Below are 27,041 nucleotides of genomic sequence, written 5' to 3'. Positions count from 1 at the left end.
GAAGTACGCCGCTCACCGTCCCAGCCGACTTCGGCCGTGCAACGTGCAGGCCTGCGTTCTCTATGGTGAACGACACGCGGTAACTCGACACCTCAACCCAGGTCCCACTAATCTGTTCGCGACGGTCAGTGGTCCTCTCTCCATTGTCTCGACCCCGTGTCGTCACTACACGTTCTGGAGTCATTAACACCGTGCGGGGTAGCCGTGCGGTCTTGGAGCCTTGTCCCACTTCACACGGCTCCCTCCTGTCGGAGGTTCGAGTCCTCCCTCGGACATGTGTGTGTGTGTGTGTTGTCCTTAGTGTAAGTCAGTTTGAGTTAGATTAAGTAGTGCGTAAGCCTAGGGACCGATGACCTCAGCAGTTTGGTCCCATAGTCCATACAACAAATATCCAAATTTGTTGCAGTCATTACCCTACAGCCAAATGTGTGTGTTATCTGACGGTATGATGCTCTCAAGTTCCACATGCCAAATATTCGTCCTTTCTCAAAATCAGCAAGATGTGATAAACTCAACGTGCACGTCCTTAGGACATTCTCTTTTGCTATATTTCCCTGAGTAATTCCCATAGTATTAGACACACACAGTAGTCATCCCGTCCTCCCAACATTCTTCGTTGAATACGTGTGACTTTAGTTGTCCTTGGGCCTTGAAACAAAACAAAACCATTATTCATCTGTAGGTATGACTTTCCGCACTGTAAATGACTCACATAAGAATAAAACTCAAAACATATCATACAGGCACAAGTGATTTTTTAAAAGACGTCCTAGCTATCATAGACTGAAAAACTTACTTATTTTCGCAACTGCAGTTCCGGTCTTATGGGCATTATCAAGGGGTATACAACAAAATCTGAAAAATGAAGAAACATGTGTAGAATAGCTCCATCATTCCATACATATAGCAGTTACGTTAAAAAAATGCTAAAGATGACACATCACTTATACTGCGCTTCAGCAGATGGCAAAATTAACGAACCTTCTTACACGCATACATCGGTCGTATCTGTACGTTGAGTTTACTAGCTCTGAGATTATCAACATTTAATGAGCGCGACGATCGTAAAAATGGCATAAAGTAAATTTACTGTTACTGATGTTCACATATTTAACACGAATCCCACCAAATCATTGTTCATGTACACAGATTACGTCATTGTGGCAGCTGGTGGGAAAAACATCCACCCTTTGCACTCGTGAGCGATTGCACATCCCAGAGTAAACGACTGATATAATAACATCTTCATACCATGTTTATATTGTGTTAACAGTATTTGACATACTGTATTATGATACAGTGATATGGCATGAGGGGATGGGATACGAAATTTATTTATGGTGGTATGGCGTAATTGTACAAATAGTATCTATCCTAAAAGACTTGTAGTAGCTTGCATTGTCATAGAAACAAGACATAAATAATCGAAGATGTCATTTTACACGTGAATACACTGTAACATAAAAATTTTTGGGGCTGCACATGATTCTTCCTTGTCTCATATATAACAATACAACTCACTGGAAACTCCATGAGGACTACCCATATTCTAAAACCACGATACATGGAAGACAGACTTCAGTACAGACCTTCACATCCCATGCATATTAATTAATCAGAATCAGACAGGCAAACTAGGCATCCTGAGGTATTTTACTTTCTACTATTAGCATATAAAGCTGACTGAAAATTATCTAAAACTCTCTTATTTCTTATATCTGTCTAATAGTTAAGCAAGTCATGTGGGTGGTTTTTGAAGCAGTTCCATTTCTTCAAGTCCCTTAATACTTCGACTCTCAGGCAATTTTTGTAGAATTTTTATGTCTGAATATACGTTAGATGATCTCCTCTCACTCCAGCTGATGTGCTCTTTCAATGTATCACTGTAGTAAGGGCTGTGTAACAACAGGTTAAGGCCTCCATACTGTGACTCTTACTATTACTGACAGTGTATATCAATCTAGTTTCGAAAAGCAGATTCTACTTTCAGACACTGTGTGAGCAGGTGAAGGCAGAAAGTGAAAGCTGTGCTGCTACAGGAATCAGATTCACTGGTTTGTTCACTAGACCGCCTTCTTGTCCAGGCCTCCAGGTCCAGCAGACGGTCTACCTGGAACAGCTCTCCAGCTACTGGCGAGACTTTAAACACCTATTCTCACTCGCTGTGACGCATGCATCACGACTGTTCATTCCCCTCGCATTCGAATACATGGTAAGTGGTATTTTTTTCCCTTCCTTTAATCTGTGTTTTACGTATGAGGGGTGAGAAAGCGACACACAACGCCTGGTCATTTCTTGGATTTGTTTCCTGGTTTATCTGACTCACCCTGTAGCTATCTTAGGATCTCCTGCTCTAATGTCGGCAAGAAATCTGACCCCACCTCTACTTCTGTGAGCCTTGTGGTGTTATTACGCAGAGAGACTAAGCTCAGAATAGTTAAGGACAGGAAAGAAAATCGGCTGTACCTTTTTTGTATTTTCCCAGAACTTCCTCAAAAATTTTGGGAAACATCAGATCCTACTTTACAATCCTAAGTCTGGTGGGTACATACTTAGAGGAGATTGGTCTATATTCTACTATATGTTATTTTATGTCACCATCTGCAACTTTCGTTATTCGGAAAGTATTGTTCCTAAAGAAAGGAGAGAGGGAGGGTGTCACAGTTTACATTGACAACGTAATTGTAGTATTTAATAAGGCGGCAGACAAATAAATTTTTATGCACCGATATGGACAATGCCATACAGAAAGTTCGCCAAGGGTAAACAGAGGTTGACATAAAAATCTTAGCATTTGCAGAATATGTGATGATATATGAGGACAATGAGCAGAAACTGGAAGACCAACTAGGTACCTGGCAGTTGGTAACTGGAAAAGGAAGCATGGGAATAACATAAACATAAATTGAGGTGATGAAAATCAGCATCGAAAAGGAATAAAGTAAAGGATCCGAGCTGTAATGAAAAAACTATTAAGGAAATAGATGTTTTCAAAGATCTAAGAAGTAAGTTAACCAGGGCAGGAAGCATCTAACAAGAAATTTCTGAGGGGATGTAAAACGATTCAAAATTTTTTAATTGTGTATCAGACGTAATCAGGAATTGGAAAATATTTTCCAAAGCAATTATCATGATAAGCAAGTAATATTGTCTGCCAATTTTGAGCTATGGATCAGAATTTTGGATCCAGACAAAGAACGATCTGAGATGAATACAAGCTACAGAGATGTACTTTCTACAAGTGATCAATGGCAAGATGACAAGGAACAGTAAAAGAAATGAAACAAACGAAAGACATTTCAGATCCATCGGCTAAAAGGAACTATGGGGAGAAGTAGAATGGAATGGTTTTGCAACGTAAAAAGATGGTAAAAGGAAGACTACTAAGAACAGCTCTGGAATGGAGAGAATACGGAAGAAGACGAAGTGGAAGACCAGGAAAAATAAGGGCAGACCAAGTGAAGGATGTCCAGAATTAAAGAGGGTTATTGTGGGAGAAAATGGTAAACGTCAGACTGTGGGGGGAAAGAGAAGGTAGGAGAAGGCTTTGTGGACAGCCTACATAAGCAGAAACGTTTCAGGGAGAAAAGAAGATAAGGATATTGAAATGGATATTCTTATCCTTTGCAGCTCTAACGAGCTTTTGGAATGTAACGTATATTCTTCAGCCACTGCCGAAAATGCTAGGAGCACTGACATTTTATTTTACTTAAACTGCCAAGAAATGGTCTACATTGTTGAGATGTGTGTGACTTACTGGTAGTAGACGTTCTATTGATGTATATTAATTCAACTCTTTAGTACTATGAAAGTTTTCCTTTGTACATAGGAAACTAATCTATTCGCTTAAAATTTGGGGCAAATATTTGAGAAAGAAATTTTTTAGTAAATGATTGTCGCTTTTCAAAAATGATAATATCCTTATCAAAATTTTCTTGAATTTCACAAATCTTAAAAGATTGTGAACGTGATAGTCACTGCACCAGTTTTACTTCGAAAGCACTGAACTGAGAACAAAATTCAGAGATATAAATCACACAAATCTGCCTACTTCTGTTGTAATTCCTTTATTATGGAGTCATAATGTCATGATAAGTAAAGAATACAACGCACACCCTGCAGTACAGGTAGGATTTGTCTACAAAACTTCAGACTGTATCTACTCCTTTATGGTTTCATTTACTCAATAAATATGTGTACCTGTAAGTAGCTGTGAATCGTATAAGTTCTCCATAATTTCATTTGAGGACAGTCGGACCTTTTGAAGGGAGACAACCTAGAAACACATCACACCTGTCAATAACACCATGTGCCCATTGGCCGTGGCACACGTATGATTAACTGCCACCCAGAAGCAATAACGAGTGATGACAAGGATCCTTTGCAATAGACGACGACGTCTGTTACCTTGGTTGATTAATCTGCAAACAGTAGAACATGACCAACTACATCTTCCTCATTCATAATGGTATAATTCAGGAAATAAACCCCATTTCTTGTAGAGAAGCAAAAGTTGGTTGATACTGGCGCAGCACAAATCTGATTATAAGAATTGCAGGGTTCGCTATATGAGTTACACCATGTGACGGTTGTTATATCTTCGTTTGCACGCTGTGAGATTCTTTAATGGGCGCAGGAGTGAGGAACAGAGGCTGTTCGTGAACAGAGAATTCAGATATTAATTTATTCTACATCTAATATCAAATTGTAAAAATAATACATAACTGTGCTGGTGTAGCCGCAACATCTATGGCTAACAGCCGATTTTAATGTAGAAATATATACAGATACAATAGATTTATAAATCTGTCACTCTTCAGTGTCATGTCTACTCAAAAGACCTCCGTAAATGTTATTCAGCTGACAAAGACACAAGAATGGATCAGTGCACGGATGTTCCGAACTTAACCCATTAAGTCCCAAATTAATTTTTTTTTAAATTGAATTTTTTATTCCTTAATTCTAATGTACATAGTGTACGAACCACAATAAGTACAAAAATAGCCAAAGCATATTTATACATGCTGATATAATGGCCGTCCTCAAAATAGGACCCTGGGATCTAACAGTATCGTATAGCATACTAAACTGTGCACAAGTCTTAACTATTTATTTATTGGGAAATGGTACAAAACGCTTCACACACAGTGTTACACGGCATTTAACACAATATGTTTTTGGTTTTCCGTTGCATTTAGCTCTTACACATCTTCTATGCGTGCTTCTTTTGTCAATAATATGACCAATTCTATCAAACCTGATGTCTGGTATCACTCTCAACTGACTTGATGGGTATTCCATTTGACGTCTAATATTCGGTCTTCCAGTGTCCTATTTCAGATATGTAACTGTAACAGCACATCTGAAATCCAGTATATCCAGTGCATTTTTCCCATTTGCTAGTCTGTAGAAGAGCCAGGCATTTACAAGGGCCATTTCCAGCATATATGTAAATAGGATCCAGTATCATTTTTTCCCTCTAATTAACGTCGCATATTTTCCAACTAACCAGTCATGGTGGTCAACACCTCCCATGTACGCGTTATACGACTTCAAAACGGCAGGTTGTTGCACTTGTGTCTTCTTACTTGCTTGTATACTGCACTGCGTAGCTGCTCCCAAAGGTTCAACTTTGTCAAAATTTGTACTAATTGTAACGCATCTGTTGTCGTGCCATCAAACAAATAAGACTTCACCATTCCTGTCAAACTGGTAGTCACAGTTTCCTCGAACTGTCTTTTTCAGTTGGTTGCTGCTCAGTAGTGGACAGTCACCGACTCGATTCCCTCTGACAGTCCCAGTTGCTCGAAAACCCAAATTTCTCCGATGAATCAGAAGATCTCTACTAGTGAAGAAATTGTCAAAGTAGGCACAATGATTCTCGGGCTTTTCAATGCAGTCCAGCATGTTTAGGACTACTCTTGATCATTATAATCTATATAAAATGAAATGAAATAGAATGTAATAAAATAAAGTGAAATGAAAGAATAATACATTAGCACAAAATGGAATGTGTAAATACCTCAGTCTATCTGGAACTGTATTATTTACTAATGGGTAACATATTCATAAATATACTTACATAATATGCTGCAAATTTCGAAGTAACTTCATATCCTGCAATATATAATAAGAGGGGTCGTTACTTACCTCAGCAACAAAATCTGGTAAAATTACCACGTTCTAAAAAGAAAATACATCAGCAGTAGCAGAATTTCATATTCGAACGTGCAGCAATACAAATAGCTGAAATGATAACACCAAGTCCCAGTGTCCTATTTCGTGTACACCAAATTTTATAACAATGGGAAACAATGAATATAGCTCCAATTAAGCTGACAATGCAAGTAGTTTAAAAGACACATTGTTGACTGTACATAATCACAAAAAGATCTTTGCCGCATATTTCAAATATTACTAAATTGTCGATAAAGTAAATACCTGTAATAACGAAAAGTGTGCCTTAGTATTCAATAATCAATTAATGGTAGGAGTTATTGCTTTTAATTTCCTGTAATTATACATTTGTTATACAAAGCATCAACAAATGATGTAGAATAGTAATAGTTGCAAATTAACAAGTTATTGTGTATTTATAAATAAATAAGTGGTCTGTCCTCAAAATAGGACACTGGCACTTAATGGGTTATGTATGGCCATGGCTGGAGCTCCGCAGAGGGGACGCTTGCATCTCATTGGCAGCGGCGTAATTGTTCGCGGCAGGCAGCGCCGTCGTGCCACGGTGACAGCTGCAGGAAACAGGGCGGCATAACGGACGGCGCGCGTATTTGAAAGTGCGGCTGATCGGATATCGGCTGATACCGCACACCTCCCCGCCAAACTTGGAAGGTGTTGGAAGAGGCCTGTGCCGTGGTTAGTGATGAGGCTGGTTGCTTGACTGGGGGCAGAGCAGATCAACCAGCATCCTGCCGTTGTGTCTTGCGTGCGCCAGGGAAACAAGGTGCAAGGCACATCCGAGAGCAGAGGGTGCTGCAGACGGTGATGGCGTCTATGTCTACGGGAGAGGTGACCTCCAGCGTTGGCGGTAGCGGCGTGGCAGGTGGGTGGGCAGAGGCTTCCATCGGTGAGACGACTGTGGGTGGAGTGGAGGCATCCGGTCAGGAGGCAGCGTAGGAGGCTGCGTCGCGGCAGACGTATCTGGCTGCGTCACGGCGGCAGGCGTCGTGCAGTGAAGAACCCTGACACTGTCTGATCTACTGCAGGATTGCTGCATTCATGAAGCCATAGCTGATTTTGGTGGCGCTGATGCGTGCCTGAACTGCTGCTAATAATACAGTGCACTCTGCCAGGTGATCTGAGAACAATGCCGAATTCCCATAAATGAGGTTTGTTGTACACTCGATGTTGAATTCTGACGTTTGGGTGAACCTTGCCAGTGAAGCCTGAAGCTGGAACAGAATGGGAAGGGGGAAACTAATGCTGCAAGATCCCCTGGCTTCCTCATGCAAAAGTTGCTAGTGATCACTGAAGTGAGAGGCATGGGCATTGTCCTCATATCAAACATGTCTGTTGCAGCTGTTGAAGACACCGCCATAGGTAAATGACGTCTCATCTGTGAACAACACAAACAGTGTAAAATTTGGCTCTGCTGCACTACTGTGGATAATCCACTGACATAACCGTTGGTCCCAGTGCTTGTACACATTCCTCATGATGTAGGCGTAATACTTGTTCCGCCAGTGCCCTCCAAAGACAAGGTGACCAGTGCTTAATGAATGGTGGTCGGCCACTTGATCCAACACCATCTCCTCAACGTCTAATGTTCAGAAATATCTTTGGCAGGAACCTCGGCTGGCTCTCTGTGGTGTGAATGACACCATCTCCCTCGAGTTTTCACCCACAGTGGTGAACTTAATTCAATTAGGACGACTCCCGCACATTCATGATGCAGTACAGGGGCATCATCCGGCTGCACCATACATTAAATGCACGTGCCCAACAATCATGACAAGTAATGTTCCATCTTTGACTATGTATCATAGACAACACTAACACTCCTCAGCATGGATACATCACAGGCTGTAACTAGGGATAGTGGTGTGTGTGCAGCACAAATTAATGAGTTTGTGTGATACATGTGGTTACCATGCAACAAATGTGCTATGAGCAAAGTTGTGAACAGTTTCTCTGTTTGGTGGTCAGTGGTGCACGCTGTTAATCTCCTGCTGGCTGTTCCACTGTACAACAGACACCAGGGATCTTTGCAAGAGTGCAGCACAACTGCATGCACCATTGCAATATATGCATTGAGACTGGTGGTCGTCGTCTTGAACAGTTACTAAGAGCTACATTGTTGTTATGCAATATGTGCTGTATGTGTGCACTAAACAGTAAACATGCGTTTTCGACCACTGGTACCTCAATATAATCGGTTGCAGACCCACTACCGCCTGTTTCAATTTGACCTTCAAGGTTTCAAACACACTGCGTAAATCACAAGAGTATTCCTCTCTCTTGCCATCCAGAACAATGCACTGGGTGCTCCCATTGTATATAAAAATCATTCCACAGCATTCTCTTCACAACCAATGGAGATATTTCGAGATACTTCACTGATCTCACGTATCTTTTAACATCAGCTAGAGCGACAGGGACAGTCATTTTTTCTGGTATGGAACTAATAAGAGCAATGAACTGTGCTACATTAATTCAAACCGCCAAATATCGAGACATGTTCAGATGTAGACGACATCATGCCAAACGACGAGAATCTTTGGCGAAATTCAGCAGTGAGACAACAGAAAACTGCTATCAAATTTTGAATCAAACTCACATTTCATATGTCTGCAAGTAATTCAGATAAGTCTTCTGGTATGGAGCAGCTATTACCCATTATTACGTTTTTAAATTGTCGCAACATATATCCAACTGCCTCACAGCATGGGTAACGAGTGAGATTTCAGTGGAATAGACAATGATCTGTGGATGTTTTCTCCAAAACCACTAAAAAGTTTGAATAAAAACTTCTCAGAGTCTCAACTCAGAAATTTGGAAATTTGTGGTAAGTTCCTATGGGACCAAATTGCTGAGGTCATCGGTCCCTAGACTTACACACTACTTAATCTAACTTAAACTAACTTATGCTATGGATAACACACACACTTTTGCTCGAGGGAGGACTCGTTCCTCCAATGGGGGGAGCGGCGCGAACTGTGGCAAAGCACCTAGACCGGGCGGCTACACCGCGCGGCTCTCAGCCAGAACATGTGGCTCTACCTGAGGGAGCTTGACGTCGGTGGCAGCCTGAGAACATTTCAGCCAGACATATTTCCCTGAGAGCATGCATTCATACATTCAAACGTTGTGCTGTAATTACCGAAAAATATCTACAGCTCCCTTGTGTTATAATTAGAGAAGACATCGCCAGTCACTTTCTTTGCATTAATGTTGTTATGGAGTTCTTTGTGTCTTATGCGACTCACCATGAATTCCTCTCCTGTACCAACCTCTTCATCTAAGAGTGGCTCTTAGATTCTACACCCCCCATTATTTGTTTGGTATATTCCAATCACTATCTACGCGTATAGTTTTTACTCAGTATAGCTCTCTCTAGTACCACGTAAGTTGTTTCCTGAAGTCTTAACTCATGTTCTATCATCCGGTTCGTTCTTCTTGTTAGTGCTTCTACATATTTCTTTGCGAAGTCCCCTCTCTGTGGGAAACATTTCCTCCTCCATGTGACAGGAAGGTGTCTGATAAAAACAACGTATTATTTAAACACAAGTTTATTCATGAAAACATACACCATCACAGCTCTTGAAAAAGAGGAAGTCAAGTAGTTGACAAATGGTATCTGAATGAAAATTGTAATTAGTGATTATAATGGATTGCAGGGTTACTCGACTGCCTGATAAAATTGCTCCCTGCTAACTTCAAGTGATGGTCTGAAACTCTGTTTCAGAATTCGCAATTTCCTGATGGAAAATTGTGACTGAAATCTCGGGGACTGTTTGAATGGCTCACACATAGAACACATGAAAGTTCTACCTGAGGCAGGCTATCGTATAGCATTCTACGAGTGCGAAATGAGGATGACCTAACACGACACTGTTGCTGATAACCCCTCACCGTATTTTCGATGGGCATGATGGACGCTGCGGCGGTGCAGATGGTTCTCAGGGGAAGGCAAGAGCACGCTGCTACGACTCTAACGCTGTGCTCTGCACCTCGTTTCAGCTGCGAGACAATGAACACTACTCCACCTCACAGCCCCACGTATGAATTATTTTGGCTCTCCCCTATGCTCTGCCATCTTTTCGCCCCAAACTGTGCAAATCGCCAACGGAGAATATACGAAAACACTGCAGCCCAATTGCGAGGTTTCTTCCAGCATACAGAATCCCACCAAAACGATGCATCGCGATCACTCACGAATCACACAGCCCATTACTTTTTGTGTAGACCGTGTTTTCTACAGTGGCTGACGGCTGTCTGCAGACACTGTCCACGGGATATGAGGCAGCAGGCGCCGCCTGCAGCTCGTGGCGCGGCCGCCCTCCACCCCTAGGCTGCCACCACCCTGGGTGAGGCTGTAAAGCTGGACAATGGTTCGCAGCCCCTTCGGAAACCCTGGCAGCGCTTTTCCGCATAATCAGTACCCGCCCCTCTCGTCTCCATTCTCAACAGAGTGTCGTTTTCCGCTGCCTTTTCTGTCCACCCTGTCTCAATTCCAACACACTGTCTCTTCCCACACACGCAGGAACCATTCAGAAACCAGTGAGTCCTTCGCCATGCTGAAGAAAGGAAATGAGGTTGCATAGGGTACCTTATTAACAGTCACAGTGATCCAAGATCTTTGATGAAACATTCTCAGTCCATTCACCGATCAGTATCATTACCTAAATTAGAACACTAATCCCAAATTTTATAGAAAAATCAGCCACAGGCACCTGCAGCATTTCGTCTCTCCTTCTCTGAGTCTGTGGAGAACCTCTTCACTCCTGATTTTATCGATGCAACTAAATGTCAACTTTCTTCTGTATCACATCACCTCGAATTCTCTTCTGTTCCATTCTTCCTACTGGCCATGATTCACGACCACAGAGTGTTATGCTCCAAATGCTCACTCTCAGAAATTTCTTCCTCAAATTAAGGCCAATGTTTGATACTGGTACTTTTGGCTAGGAATGCCTCCTTTGGGTCTGTGCTAGTCTCCTTTTTATGTTCCTTGCTTTGTCCATCATGTGTTATTTTGCTTCCCAGGTAGCAGAATTCCTTAACTTCGTCTGCCTTGTGATCTCCAAATCTGATCTTAATTTTCTCACTATTATCATTTCCGCTACTTCTCATTACTTTCGTCTTTCGTCGATTTTCTCTCAATCCATATTCTGTGCTAATTAGATAGTTCATTCCATTCAACAGATCTTGAAACTCTTCTTCTTCTTCTTCTTCTTCACCTTCACTAAGTATAAGAATATCATTAGCGAATCGTAGCAATGATATGCCTTCACCCTGACTTTTAATTCCACACTTAAATCTTTCTTTTAGTTTCGTCATTGCCTCTATGTGTAGATTGAACAGTACGAGAGAAAGGCTGCACGCCTCTCTTACTCCCATTTACTTCGTTCTCCCTTCCAGTTCCTTGGTCTTATTGTTCCCTCTTGGTTCTTGTACGTATTATAGGAAGGGCTTATTTCAATAGTGGTACAAGTCCATTTTTGTTCATACTGCGATACAGAGTCCTAAAGTTAAATGAGCGATGGAAAATCTGCAGTTGAGATACCAGAAATATTCAAGCATATCGCTTCTTCATAGAGATGAACCTTTCTTTCTGTTTGTCAGAAACATTATAGGCAGAAAAGTGGAAGTAATGGACTTGTACCAATATTGAAATAAGCCCTCCATATGTTACCCATCTTTCCCTACTGCTTACTCGTAGTTTTGTCAGAATTTCGAACTTCTTGCATAATTTTAGACTGTCAAATGCTTTTTCCAGGTGGCCAATCCTATGAACGCATCTTTTCTTTTTCTTTTTTTTTTTTTCAAGATTGCTTCTATTACCAAACACACATTAGGAATGCTGCTCTGGTGTCTTTACCTTTCATCAAGCCAAACTGGCCTTCATTAGTAGATCCTCATTTCCTTGCATTCTTCCATATACCATTCCTGTTAGCAACTTGTATGCATGTGTCATTAAGCTGATATTTTAATGTTTCTTGCAGTTGTCTGCTCTTTCTATCTTCGGAATTGCATCATTGATATTTTACAGTCTGGTGGTTTGTCTCCACTTTCGTAGGTACTACACACCGCATTCGGGAGGACGACGGTTCAATCCCGCGTCCGGCCATCCTGATTTAGGTTTTCCGTGATTTCCCTAAATCGCTCCAGGCAAATGCCGGGATGGTTCCTTTGAAAGGGCGCGGCCGACTTCCTTCCCCGTCCTTCCCTAATCCGATGAGACCGACGACCTCGCTGTCTGGTCTCCTTCCCCAAACAACCCACCCCAACTACTACACACTAATTCGGATAGTTGTTTGATTACCGCTTCCGTCAGTGATTTTAGATATTCCTATGGAACTCTATCTATTCATTTCACTTTATTTGATCTTAAGTTTCCCAAAGCTCTTTTAAAGCGTGACTATAATTTTAATTCTCCTGTTTCTTCGGTATTCAGTCCAGTGTATTCTTCTGTCACATCACCAGGCAATTCATCCCCCTCACAAGGGCCTTTAATGTACTCTTCCCACACATCCGCTCTCGCCTCTGCATTTAACTACGCTCCTACTGTAGATAAACCAACAATCCACTGCATGCTATTTATACAGAACGGATGTATTTCGAGATATCTTCTCCTATTTTCCTTCTCTGTTATCGTAAACGAGAATAACTGCGACGGAGTAATTTTTCACTTTCCGAAGCTCATAGGATCCATAAACTTCAACATTCATTGCAGTCTGCAAGTTTTGTGACATGTTCAAAGATAGACGATCTCGTGCCAGATGACGAGCAACAAATGGAAATTTTCAGAAAAAGCGAACAGTGTGACAACAGAGAAATGCTGTAAAGATTTGAGTCAAACTGAAATTTCATGTGTCCGCAACTAATTCGGATAATTTTTCTGATATGATTCGGTTGCTACCCATCATTATGCATTTAAAAGGTCGCTAAATGTGTCCATGTTTCGCACCTCATTGCTAACGGGTAAGATTTTGACCCAACGGTCACCGATCTGAACATTCTCTTTTCGAAAAATCTTTCAAAAGTTTGAATAAAATCTCCTTGGACTGCCAGCGGTGTCACGTGGTTCCTCGTGTAGCAGTACTGGAATATTTCAGTCAGGCATATTGCCACGACAGCATGCATCAATACATTCAGACGTCTGTACTGTTAACTATGGTGAAATATTTGTACCTTCCTTACCTGATGTCATAGAATGAGACTTGTGTGTGTTTAATACATCGCTCGATACCTGCAACCGATTAATGTTTTAATGCGTTTACAAGAATGAATGTACAACACTGACGCGCCGGCAGTAATTTGAATGTGATGTAAAAGTGGTAAATATAGGTGTAGATAATACTTTCTACTAATTTGAACTATTCTCTGTGTGTCTCAGGGTAACAACACGACTGACCAGCGACTCCATGGGTGGATTAAGGACATGGAACGTGTGCAAGACATGCTGCACACGAAATTAAGCAGCTGGCTAAACGACGTGCAATCCGTCAGAGACCAGATAGCGCACTACGAAGTAGAAGACGACAAGAACAGGACTGGGTATTTTATACTCAGGTATAAACCAGTGTACATTCAGACCTTTGTCGAACTCACTATGATTTGTTAAAGTTCACTAATCAGTCAGAACATCATGACCACTGCCAACCGCAAGGCTGAATGCGTTGCGGCGACTTAACGAAGTAAGAAAAGCATGTAATCCAAATAAAGATGGACGGGGGATTACCGCAGCGATAGATGCTATTAATGGAGAAATCCACTGACATAAGCGACATTGCTGAAAGGTATATTATTATTAAGCCTGTGAACGAGTGTCTCGAAAGCGGTGAGCTGGTCGAATTTTCACGTGTTACTGTTGTGAAAATCTACAGAAAGTGGTACAAGGGCAGTGAAACTACCAGGTATATCATTATTAAGCCTGTGAACGAGTGTCTCGAAAGCGGTGAGCTGGTCGAATTTTCACGTGTTACTGTTGTGAAAATCTACGGAAAGTGGTACAACGGCAGTGAAACTACAAGGTATATTATTATTAAGCCTGTGAACGAGTGTCTCGAAAGCGGTGAGCTGGTCGAATTTTCACGTGTTACTGTTGTGAAAATCTACAGAAAGTGGTACAAGGGCAGTGAAACTACCAGGTATATTATTATTAAGCCTGTGAACGAGTGTCTCGAAAGCGGTGAGCTGGTCGAATTTTCACGTGTTACTGTTGTGAAAATCTACGGAAAGTGGTACAACGGCAGTGAAACTACAAGGTATATTATTATTAAGCCTGTGAACGAGTGTCTCGAAAGCGGTGAGCTGGTCGAATTTTCACGTGTTACTGTTGTGAAAATCTACGGAAAGTGGTACAAGGGCAGTGAAACTACCAGGTATATTATTATTAAGCCTGTGAACGAGTGTCTCGAAAGTGGTGAGCTGGTCGAATTTTCACGTGTTACTGTTGTGAAAATCTACAGAAAGTGGTACAAGGGCAGTGAAACTACCAGGTATATTATTATTAAGCCTGTGAACGAGTGTCTCGAAAGCGGTGAGCTGGTCGAATTTTCACGTGTTACTGTTGTGAAAATCTACGGAAAGTGGTACAAGGGCAGTGAAACTACCAGGTATATTATTGTTAAGCCTGTGAACGAGTGTCTCGAAAGCGATGAGCTGGTCGAATTTTCACGTGTTACTGTTGTGAAAATCTACGGAAAGTGGTACAAGGGCAGTGAAACTACCAGGTATATTATTATTAAGCCTGTGAACGAGTGTCTCGAAAGCGGTGAGCTGGTCGAATTTTCACGTGTTACTGTTGTGAAAATCTACGGAAAGTGGTACAAGGGCAGTGAAACTACCAGGTATATTATTATTAAGCCTGTGAACGAGTGTCTCGAAAGCGGTGAGCTGGTCGAATTTTCATGTGTTACTGTTGTGAAAATCTACGGAAAGTGGCACAAGGGCAGTGAAACTACCACGTATATTATTATTAAGCCTGTGAACGAGTGTCTCGAAAGTAATGAGCTGGTCGAATTTTCACGTGTTACTGTTGTGAAAATCTACGGAAAGTGGTACAAGGGCAGTGAAACTACCAGGTATATTATTATTAAACCTGTGAACGAGTGTCTCGAAAGCGGTGAGCTGGTCGAATTTTGACGTGTTACTGTTGTGAAAATCTACGGAAAGTGGTACAAGGGCAGTGAAACTACCAGGTATATTATTATTAAGCCTGTGAACGAGTGTCTCGAAAGCGGTGAGCTGGTCGAATTTTCACGTGTTACTGTTGTGAAAATCTACGGAAAGTGGCACAAGGGCAGTGAAACTAACAGGTATATTATTGTTAAGCCTGTGAACGAGTGTCTCGAAAGCGGTGAGCTGGTCGAATTTTCACGTGTTACTGTTGTGAAAATCTACGGAAAGTGGTACAAGGGCAGTGAAACTACCAGGTATATTATTATTAAGCCTGTGAACGAGTGTCTCGAAAGCGATGAGCTGGTCGAATTTTCACGTGTTACTGTTGTGAAAATCTACAGAAAGTGGTACAAGGGCAGTGAAACTACCAGGTATATTATTATTAAGCCTGTGAACGAGTGTCTCGAAAGCGGTGAGCTGGTCGAATTTTCACGTGTTACTGTTGTGAAAATCTACGGAAAGTGGTACAAGGGCAGTGAAACTACCAGGTATATTATTATTAAGCCTGTGAACGAGTGTCTCGAAAGCGGTGAGCTGGTCGAATTTTCACGTGTTACTGTTGTGAAAATCTACGGAAAGTGGTACAAGGGCAGTGAAACTACCAGGTATATTATTATTAAGCCTGTGAACGAGTGTCTCGAAAGCGGTGAGCTGGTCGAATTTACACGTGTTACTGTTGTGAAAATCTACGGAAAGTGGTACAAGGGCAGTGAAACTACCAGGTATATTATTATTAAGCCTGTGAACGAGTGTCTCGAAAGCGGTGAGCTGGTCGAATTTTCACGTGTTACTGTTGTGAAAATCTACGGAAAGTGGTACAAGGGCAGTGAAACTACCACGTATATTATTATTAAGCCTGTGAACGAGTGTCTCGAAAGTGGTGAGCTGGTCGAATTTTCACGTGTTACTGTTGTGAAAATCTACGGAAAGTGGTACAAGGGCAGTGAAACTACCAGGTATATTATTATTAAACCTGTGAACGAGTGTCTCGAAAGCGGTGAGCTGGTCGAATTTTGACGTGTTACTGTTGTGAAAATCTACGGAAAGTGGTACAAGGGCAGTGAAACTACCAGGTATATTATTATTAAGCCTGTGAACGAGTGTCTCGAAAGCGGTGAGCTGGTCGAATTTTCACGTGTTACTGTTGTGAAAATCTACGGAAAGTGGTACAAGGGCAGTGAAACTACCAGGTATATTATTATTAAGCCTGTGAACGAGTGTCTCGAAAGCGGTGAGCTGGTCGAATTTTCACGTGTTACTGTTGTGAAAATCTACGGAAAGTGGTACAAGGTCGGTGAAACTACCAGGTATATTATTATTAAGCCTGTGAACGAGTGTCTCGAAAGCGGTGAGCTGGTCGAATTTTCACGTGTTACTGATGTGAAAATCTACGGAAAGTGGTACAAGGGCAGTGAAACTACCAGGTATATTATTATTAAGCCTGTGAACGAGTGTCTCGAAAGCGGTGAGCTGGTCGAATTTTCACGTGTTACTGTTGTGAAAATCTACGGAAAGTGGTACAAGGGCAGTGAAACTACCAGGTATATTATTATTAAGCCTGTGAACGAGTGTCTCGAAAGCGGTGAGCTGGTCGAATTTTCACGTGTTACTGTTGTGAAAATCTACAGAAAGTGGTACAAGGGCAGTGAAACTACCAGGTATATTATTATTAAGCCTGTGAACGAGTGTCTCGAAAGCGGTGAGCTGGTCGAATTTTAACATGTTACTGTTGTGAAAATCTACGGAAAGTGGTACAAGGGCCGTGAAACTACTAGGTATATTATTATTAAGCCTGTGAACGAGTGTCGCGAAAGTGGTGAGCTGGTCGAATTTTCACGTGTTACTGTTGTGAAAATCTACAGAAAGTGGTACAAGGGCAGTGAAACTACCAGGTATATTATTACTAAGCCTGTGAACGAGTGTCTCGAAAGCGGTGAGCTGGACGAATTTTCATGTGTTACTGTTGTGAAAATCTATGGAAAGTGGTACCACGGCAGTGAAACTACCAGGTATATTATTATTAAGCCTGTGAACGAGTGTCTCGAAAGCGGTGAGCAGGTCGAATTTTCACGTGTTACTGTTGTGAAAATCTACGGAAAGTGGCACAAGGGCAGTGAAACAACCAGGTATATTATTATTAAGCCTGTGAACGAGTGTCTCGAAAGCGGTGAGCTGGTCGAATTTTCACGTGTTACTGTTGTGAAAATCTACGGAAAGTGGTACAAGGGCAGTGTAACTACCAGGTATATTATTATTAAGCCTGTGAACGAGTGTCTCGAAAGCGGTGAGCTGGTCGAATTTTCACGTGTTACTGTTGTGAAAATCTACGGAAAGTGGTACAAGGGCAGTGAAACTACCAGGTATATTATTATTAAGCCTGTGAACGAGTGTCTCGAAAGCGGTGAGCTGGTCGAATTTTCACGTGTTACTGTTGTGAAAATCTACGGAAAGTGGTACAAGGGCAGTGAAACTATCAGGTATATTATTATTAAGCCTGTGAACGAGAGTCTATAAAGCGGTGAGCTGGTCGAATTTTCACGTGTTACTGTTGTGAAAATCTACGGAAAGTGGTACAAGGGCAGTGAAACTACCAGGTATATTATTATTAAGCCTGTGAACGAGTGTCTCGAAAGCGGTGAGCTGGTCGAATTTTCACGTGTTACTGTTGTGAAAATCTACGGAAAGTGGTACAAGGGCAGTGAAACTACCAGGTATATTATTATTAAGCCTGTGAACGAGTGTCTCGAAAGCGGTGAGCTGGTCGAATTTTCACATGTTACTGTTGTGAAAATCTACGGAAAGTGGTACAAGGTCAGTGAAACTACCAGGTATATTAGTATTAAGCCTGTGAACGAGTGTCTCGAAAGCGGTGAGCTGGTCGAATTTTCACGTGTTACTGTTGTGAAAATCTACGGAAAGTGGTACAAGGGCAGTGAAACTACCAGGTATATCATTATTAAGCCTGTGAACGAGTGTCTGGAAAGCGGTGAGCTGGTCGAATTTTCATGTGTTACTGTTGTGAAGATCTACGGAAAGTGGTACAAGGGCAGTGAAACTACCAGGTATATTATTATTAAGCCTGTGAACGAGTGTCTCGAAAGCGGTGAGCTGGTCGAATTTTCACGTGTTATTGTTGTGAAAATCTACAGAAAGTGGTACAAGGGCAGTGAAACTACCAGGTATATCACTATTAAGCCTGTGAACGAGTGTCTCGAAAGCGGTGAGCTGGTCGAATTTTCACATGTTACTGTTGTGAAAATCTACGGAAAGTGGTACAAGGGCAGTGAAACTACCAGGTATATTATTATTAAGCCTGTGAGCGAGTGTCTCGAAAGCGGTGAGCTGGTCGAATTTTCACGTGTTACTGTTGTGAAAATCTACAGAAAGTGGTACAAGGGCAGTGAAACTACCAGGTATATTATTATTAAGCCTGTGAACGAGTGTCTCGAAAGCGGTGAGCTGGTCAAATTTTCACGTGTTACTGTTGTGAAAATCTACGGAAAGTGGTACAAGGGCAGTGAAACTACCAGGTATATCACTATTAAGCCTGTGAACGAGTGTCTCGAAAGCGGTGAGCTGGTCGAATTTTCACATGTTACTGTTGTGAAAATCTACGGAAAGTGGTACAAGGGCAGTGAAACTACCAGGTATATTATTATTAAGCCTGTGAACGAGTGTCTCGAAAGCGGTGAGCTGGTCGAATTTTCACGTGTTACTGTTGTGAAAATCTACAGAAAGTAGTACAAGGGCAGTGAAACTACCAGGTATATTATTATTAAGCCTGTGAACGAGTGTCTCGAAAGCGGTGAGCTGGTCAAATTTTCACGAGTTACTGTTGTGAAAATCTACGGAAAGTGGTACAACGGCAGTGAAACTACCAGGTATATTATTATTAAGCCTGTGAACGAGTGTCTCGAAAGCGGTGAGCTGGTCGAATTTTCACGTGTTACTGTTGTGAAAATCTACGGAAAGTGGTACAAGGGCAGTGAAACTACCAGGTATATTATTATTAAGCCTGTGAACGAGTGTCTCGAAAGCGGTGAGCTGGTCGAATTTTCATGTGTTACTGTTGTGAAAATCTACGGAAAGTGGTACAAGGGCAGTGAAACTACCAGGTATATTATTATTAAGCCTGTGAACGAGTGTCTCGAAAGCGGTGAGCTGGTCGAATTTTCACGTGTTACTGTTGTGAAAATCTACGGAAAGTGGTACAAGGGCAGTGAAACTACCAGGTATATTATTATTAAGCCTGTGAACGAGTGTCTCGAAAGCGGTGAGCTGGTCGAATTTTCACGTGTTACTGTTGTGAAAATCTACGGAAAGTGGTATAACGGCAGTGAAACTACCAGGTATATTTTTATTAAGCCTGTGAACGAGTGTCTCGAAAGCGGTGTGCTGGTCGAATTTTCACGTGTTACTGTTGTGAAGATCTACGGAAAGTGGTACAAGGGCAGTGAAACTACCAGGTATATTATTATTAAGCCTGTGAACGAGTGTCTCGAAAGCGGTGAGCTGGTCGAATTTTCACGTGTTACTGTTGTGAAAATCTACAGAAAGTGGTACAAGGGCAGTGAAACTACCAGGTATATTATTATTAAGCCTGTGAACGAGTGTCTCGAAAGCGGTGAGCTGGTCGAATTTTCACATGTTACTTTTGTGAAAATCTACGGAAAGTGGTACAAGGGCCGTGAAACTACCAGGTATATTATTATTAAGCCTGTGAACGAGTGTCTCGAAAGCGGTGAGCTGGTCGAATTTTCACATGTTACTTTTGTTAAAATCTACGGAAAGTGGTACAAGGTCCGTGAAACTACCAGGTATATTATTATTAAGCCTGTGAACGAGTGTCTCGAAAGCGGTGAGCTGGTCGAATTTTCACGTGTTACTGTTGTGAAAATCTACAGAAAGTGGTACAAGGGCAGTGAAACTACCAGGTATATTATTATTAAGCCTGTGAACGAGTGTCTCGAAAGCGGTGAGCTGGTCGAATTTTCACGTGTTACTGTTGTGAAAATCTACGGAAAGTGGTACAAGGGCAGTGAAACTACCAGTAGGCGCTAAGTGGTTGGACGTCCACGACTCTTCACAGAACGTGGGGTCTGGAGGTTTGTCTGCTCTGTAAAGTAGGATGGATGGCGATCTGCGGCAACTCTGGCGGAAGGGCACAATGCCAGTGCTTCAGAGAACACCATTCAGCGCACATTACTGAACAAGGGGCTCTGCAGCAGACAACCACTGCGTGTCCACATGTTGGCCCATCGACATCATCAATGACGATTGTAGTGGGCTTGGGAACATCGAGATTTGACTGTGTACCACTGGAAACGTGTCGGCTCGACGGATGAATCATGTCTTTGCCCCGGAAGGTCGATGGCCTTCTCCACAAATGCTTTCATCCAGGCGAGAGGCTACTCGAAGCATGCACCACGCCACGGAAGCAGTGGCCGCAGAATTATGCCACGGCAGACATTCTGCTGCATGGGACCTGTGGTAGTAATCGAAAGCACCATGTCAGTTGGAGACCACCAGCACCCCTTCATGCTTGTGGTCTGCCCTGATGACGATATCGTCTTCCAGTAGTACAACTGTCCGTGTCTTGAAGCCCAAACCGTGTTAATGTGGATCGAGGGGCATCTAGCGAAATTACGTTAATGCGTTGGCCACCAAAGGCACCTGATGTAAATCTAATAGTTGCCATCTGGGTCGCTATCACTGCGGACATAAATCAGCAGTCAGTTATTTTAGCTCCACAAATCTACCAACGAATCGATGATACACAGAATCGGCGATTTATTGCATCACAAAGGTGGCCCAACAAGCAATTAAGCAGGTGGTCATAATGTAGTGGCTCATCGATATATACTCCATTTTTTTCCCAACAACGTATTCCCTACTGTTGTAGAAACTACTGGGGTCATTTAGTTACGTATGAAGTAAAAAATGTGATTTCATTTGGCCTTCGTTTTCTTGGTTCGTGTTTTGTCTTCAAATATGACCCATATTACGCATCAGACGAATGAAGCAAACCAACACAACGAACAGTGTTAGAGCTTTCATTAGAGAAAGTACCAATACTTGTACACACTTCCAAAATTTTCGTAATTTCTGGAAACAATGATGATTGGGAAACCTGTGGTACCTGACACGAAAATTGAGCATGTTCTCGCCACAGACGACTCAAACAGATAGTCACCTCCAGGAGAAATAACGCTAATACGGTGTAGCAGCACCTCTAGCCCAGAGACTGGCATGAATTCCGTGGGGAAAACCGGCAACAGGTCATGCTAATCTTAATAGACAATAGGAAAGTGTTAGCTGCGATGATTATAAACTAAAACGGGATGATGTTAGCAGAAGGAAGTGAAGGGATAGCCATAGTTTTTAAATTTTTTGCTATGACTGATGTGTTTGAATCTGTTGATAACATAGAGCTTAAATATGGGATGTAGCAAGCGAGAGGCCAATGGAATTCTCTCTCGAGCGGTGGATATATGGGTCCATGCAAGGAGTGTTGGAGATATGTTGGTAGTGTGCAGGATGAAAAAATCCCTTCCAATGTGGGTTTGAGTAGGCTCCCAGTCTGCATCCCAGATCATGCGGCGCTGTTAGGTGGCTATGTGGGATTCCTATGAAGGTGAAAAATTTGGATTAGGATAGACAATTGGACTGAGTGATGATTGCTTCGAATTTGATGAAAGACCTGTGCAGTTATGCGTCTGAGAAGATTGGCAGAGGAGTCACTTTGGAGATGGGCATGTCGAGGAAATGGACTAGGTCTTCTGAAAGGACCATGATCAACTGATACCCACAATGAAGGTCATCATGGAAATTGATGTGGAAACACAGGTCAGCTAAAATAGTGTAGATGGAGAAGGATTGGCCAGTGTGAGCGAATAAATTACATGGTATAGAAAGACTGAGTCAAATACACTCAGTGGGACTGGTGACTGTTAGGGTGGTATCTACAAAAGTATAAGTGGAGAACGATTGGTCAGAGTGAACAAAGAAATTACATGGCATAGAACGACTCAGACAGATACATGCAGTAGGACCAGAGACTGTTAGGGTGGTAAAATACATGGTGAGGATAAAGTGTTCAGCAGAGTGATTGAACATGATTCGTAGCCAATTGGGGACGATTTTATGGAACCCTGTAGCTACTTCACAACAGATTATTCTGTGGGGATTTTTGGTTCACTACTCCACACTGGTCATGGATACGATATTGAGTGTGGGTTATTGGTTTACTGCATGTTATGTGGACATCCAGATAGTGTAGTGGGGTGAAAGCATGGAGATTCTGCTGGACAATGAGCATGAAGGTATGAATGTTTAGGAAGTTGAACTGAAACGTGGAGATGGGTGTACTGGAAGAGGATAGTTGAGCGGAATTATTGTTGTCATGTCCATGAATTTTGTGAAGTCTTTTGTGATTTGGTGTTGTTTGGAATGGATGGTGAGGGCTCATCTGCTCTACTTTGTTGGTGTGGTCTTATGGCTGTATACAAGAGATCTGTGGGGTAATAGGTGGTGCTAGTTAGGTGTAGATAAGGACGTCAATTTTATGACGGTGGTAATGTCAGAACAGTGGTGGTGGTTAAGGTTCGAACTCCAGGCACTGGCAGTTTTGCTGGAGACTGGGCCTGTCACGGCTCTGGGACTGATGATGGTACAGGTGACGGAGCTAGCGACGTTGCTGGCTGTGGAGTCGACGATTGTGTAGGTGGCAGTGAAAGCGCTGGAGTATTTGACGGTAGCAGCGGTAAAGAAGCTGCAAAATGTAAGCTCGTGTGTTGTAAAACAATAGTGAAGATGATGAAGGGTGGCAGATTATTGGCGAAGAAACGTTAGGAGAGTGCAGGTGCAAGAGCTGAGGAAGTCACATAAGTTAGTGTGTTTACTGTCGGTTAGATGTCAGTATAAAGTCGAAAATCGGAGATGACTCAAGAGGCACAGAGCTGCAATGGCAGTGGTGGAGCTTTTATAGTGTCCATCTTCTTCAACACAGACCATCATTTCGCGTATCTTCTGTAGTGCACGTTACAGTTGGTCACCTCTAAGTTCCACCAGTGTACTTAATTACTGCAGTTGCATGACCTCTGTAGCAATGTCTCCAGTGCTAGAAGCCAAAACTATGGACCACTCACAGACCCCTGCGGACAGCCTTGTACACTCACTGACGACGATAGTCTTCCATGTAAATAGTGTGCTACGCATTCGTAAACATCCTCTGGACACTGCAATTCCCTGAGGCGAGTCGTTATTGTATCCTCTGTTGGCTTACCACCTTGTGTGCCAATACACATGCATTGCAGTAGTTAATATTGCATCGTTACTGGTATGTAGTTGACTGGCAAACTGGCAAATTGTGAGTTTTGAGGGTTTTCCTTGCATTTTGTTTTAGTGCAAATTAATGCTCACCTCCTTCCTATAGTTACATGCACTGTTTGGTTGCTTTACGGAAAGAACCTATTACATTATGTTACAGGTATCTCCTTCCCGAAATTCACTCCCCCCCCCCCCCCCCCCACCAAACCTCCTTATAATGATTATTCAGATCATTGTCATTATACACCTAGTTTCTCCATCTGTGGCGAGCGAAAGATGAATATCACCAAGGCATGGGTTATGAGTACCCAGCTTGTAAGTGAGTTGATGCTGTCCCATATGTCCAAGCAGAACTGCAATACATTACATAGAAATGATTTGTGAGCCTTAGTTCGATGACATCACACGTCTTGGAAAGGATTGCTTTCCGGTATAACTGGGGACCCAGCAAGAGCGTCCAAGGGGTAGTTTGTCAGGTGGGGCGAACTGGGAGGGGGATGAAGTATTTTTAATACAGGTATTCTGAAAGACGAATGGCGACTTATAATTAGCCATAAAAGTTTTCTAGTTCCGACCCAGTTAAAAACCTACGCAATACTGGATAGTAAAATACATTTTCTTCAAAGAAACACACCTCACTACACAATACTTTTTCCTCTTCCTGAGAGCCTTTCGCTACCCGCCCTTTGCCCTCAATATGGGTGCCCTTGGGACCCAGAAGAAACGGAGTTCGCATCTTCATTCCTTAATTGAGAATGGTGGACTCAAGTAACAGTGATATCCAGAGACAACTCAACAAGGAGTACGACATGTTCTGCATTTCATGTGGCAGTATGCAAAGTTTCCATCGTTGATAGGCCTATGGGGAATGTAGTCGTAGATTCACTAGGAAAAAAATTTTCTCACATTGCAATTAAATGCTCTTCATTTTACTACACCAAGATCGATTTTCAGCCTTCCATTCTCAGCATGTGATGTACCTGACACATATGCATAGAATCGATTTACAGAACGACCACATCTTACGGCCAAAATTTGCCATATGATAACCTGCACTGTCAAACAAGAGGCGTTCCAGCGAATGGTTCAAAATCAGATAAAGAAACATTTGTGTGGAACAGTGGTGTGTTATTTCATTATATTTTATGTCAGTAAACGTGTATCCTTGCACGTCAAGGTGAAAATAGGCCAAAAATTCCAGTGTGAAATGCTGGAATACGTGACAAATGTGCTCGCAGTCCACACTTCCGGAAGTAAGCAGAAACCTTATGGAAATGCAACCACTTATAATGGTTTAAATGAGTGAAACGAAAGGCGTGCTGTGGAATAAACACATATTTTTAGTAGTTGCTAAAACGGACTTGAAATACCTTAAGTCATCATAACATGCTGCCCTCAACCGCTGGATTAGCTGCAAGGGATTGAATAAGTTGAGCAGCTTGACGGTACATACATGTTTCTCGATAGACATCGTCTTTCTCTGAGAATTCTGCTCTCAGCTGCCCTACTAGTCTTGATAGGCAGAGCTATAGTAGCTATCACATGAGTTAATCCAGATACGGAACTGCCTGGCAGATTGTGAACAGTGTGCCTGATGGGAACTCGACTCCAGATATTAGAAATGGCTGCACACTCTGCTACAGAGAGAAAATTCATTCACAAAGCAGTTCTCCATGCCATTACTCTACAGTTCATGTAGGAGCGTTATTCCGACAAGGCATGCTGGAGAGCTTTTGTGATGGTTGGAAGATAGGAGATGAGATACAGGCAGAGGTAAAGATGCAGTAGGGTGTCAGGGCAGGGGGAGATCTTGATACGTGCATGGCTAACTCAATGTGTCTAGTATATCATACCTTAATGACATTGTGCATAAAGTGCAGTTAACACAAATCTCGACAAAGTTACCTTCATTTATAATAAATTTGGACAAATCATTCCTATCATTCACATGAATACCAAATGTTGAGTTTCTTGAAATGCATGTGAAATTCTAATTGAAAGATAAAATGTATTCTGGATCAATTGTTGCAGTTCTGCTGTTTAATGTCTCTAATTTACATCTGAAACCATTTCAATCGATATATCACCACAGAACAGAGTGAGTGTTCTGCAGGAAATAGTTAAAAATCAGTATCTCATTCAAATGCACTGGAAATGGCTATTTGTAGCTGAAACCTGGATGAGCAATAATAGTGGAAACCCAATGGGGTTGTGACTGTTTGCTGTGTCCCTCTTCTTCCTTTAAAAAATGCAAAGGTTCCGGATCCGAGTCCCAGCCTGGCATACACTTTTGATCTTCCAGGAAGTTTGTAATACATTGCTGAGAGGAAAACCATTTTAGTTACTTTTAAATTTTTCTCATACGCCATGCGTGGATGGTTTTTAACTTTTAACTACAAAGCTTCTGTGTTACAGGCGGTCGCTGTTGAATGATAAACTGCTCGACTATCAGCCAAAGTTCATTTTTTTTCGAGAGGACTTCAGTGCTCCATGCGAGGAGCGGCAGCCAGAGGCGTCACAAATGTTCGGCCTCGCCGATGCACTGTATGCCTTCTATTATACCAAGTGGTTTGAAACAGGATGGAGCTTCATGCAACGCTCCGCAGATGCTCCCAAGACTGTGGGTAAGTTCAACACTGGGACTCATCCTCTTCATAGTTAGGCACTGACAGCTGACCACTGTGTCGGTTGGCAACACTGCATCTGCATCTGTTACAATCCAACTACTTGATTTCGATGTATTATTGCTTCCTTTATTATACAGAATGCAAAAATACCTATTAATGCAACATTCAACATATTTTAGAAGAGAAAAAAAAGGAATATTTTTTATTTGATAGTGATGTCACAGGTGCACCGTTTCGCTTCTAGAGGTCAGCGAAGGTTTCGACGCTAGTGATGTTCAGAGATGACGTTGAAACTTCCAAGTGATGAATGTTGTTTTAGAGATGTTGCTGAAAATGTCTTCGGCTTACATTAACGCTCAACCGGACGCTAGGTGCTAAAGATTGTCTAACACTCTCAAAACAAGAGGGTGTTTCAGGGATAACGGCTGCTGCCTCAGACTAACGGTGAACCATCTCACCTGGAGTGTGTGGCGCTGTCGGTAGACCGAACAGCTTGTCTCCCTCACAAGGAGGTCAGCGAAACCTGTAAGGCAGTATCCATCGGAGGGCAGTTTGAACAGCGTCTCGAAACATCACTAGCGTCAAAACCTTCATGGTCCGCTACGGGGAGAAACGGTACATCTGTGGTATTTGTGTCACATAAAAATAAGTTTTTTTATCTCCTCTAAACACTCAAAATTTTTGTACATGTAGCTTTTCACATGCTATATAGGGCTCATTTTA

The sequence above is a fragment of the Schistocerca piceifrons genome, chromosome 11 (genome assembly GCF_021461385.2).
Source record: "Schistocerca piceifrons isolate TAMUIC-IGC-003096 chromosome 11, iqSchPice1.1, whole genome shotgun sequence".
Lineage (NCBI taxonomy): Eukaryota > Metazoa > Arthropoda > Insecta > Orthoptera > Acrididae > Schistocerca > Schistocerca piceifrons.
The sequence above is the reverse complement of the archived record's forward strand: the minus strand, read 5'-3'. Positions refer to the sequence as shown.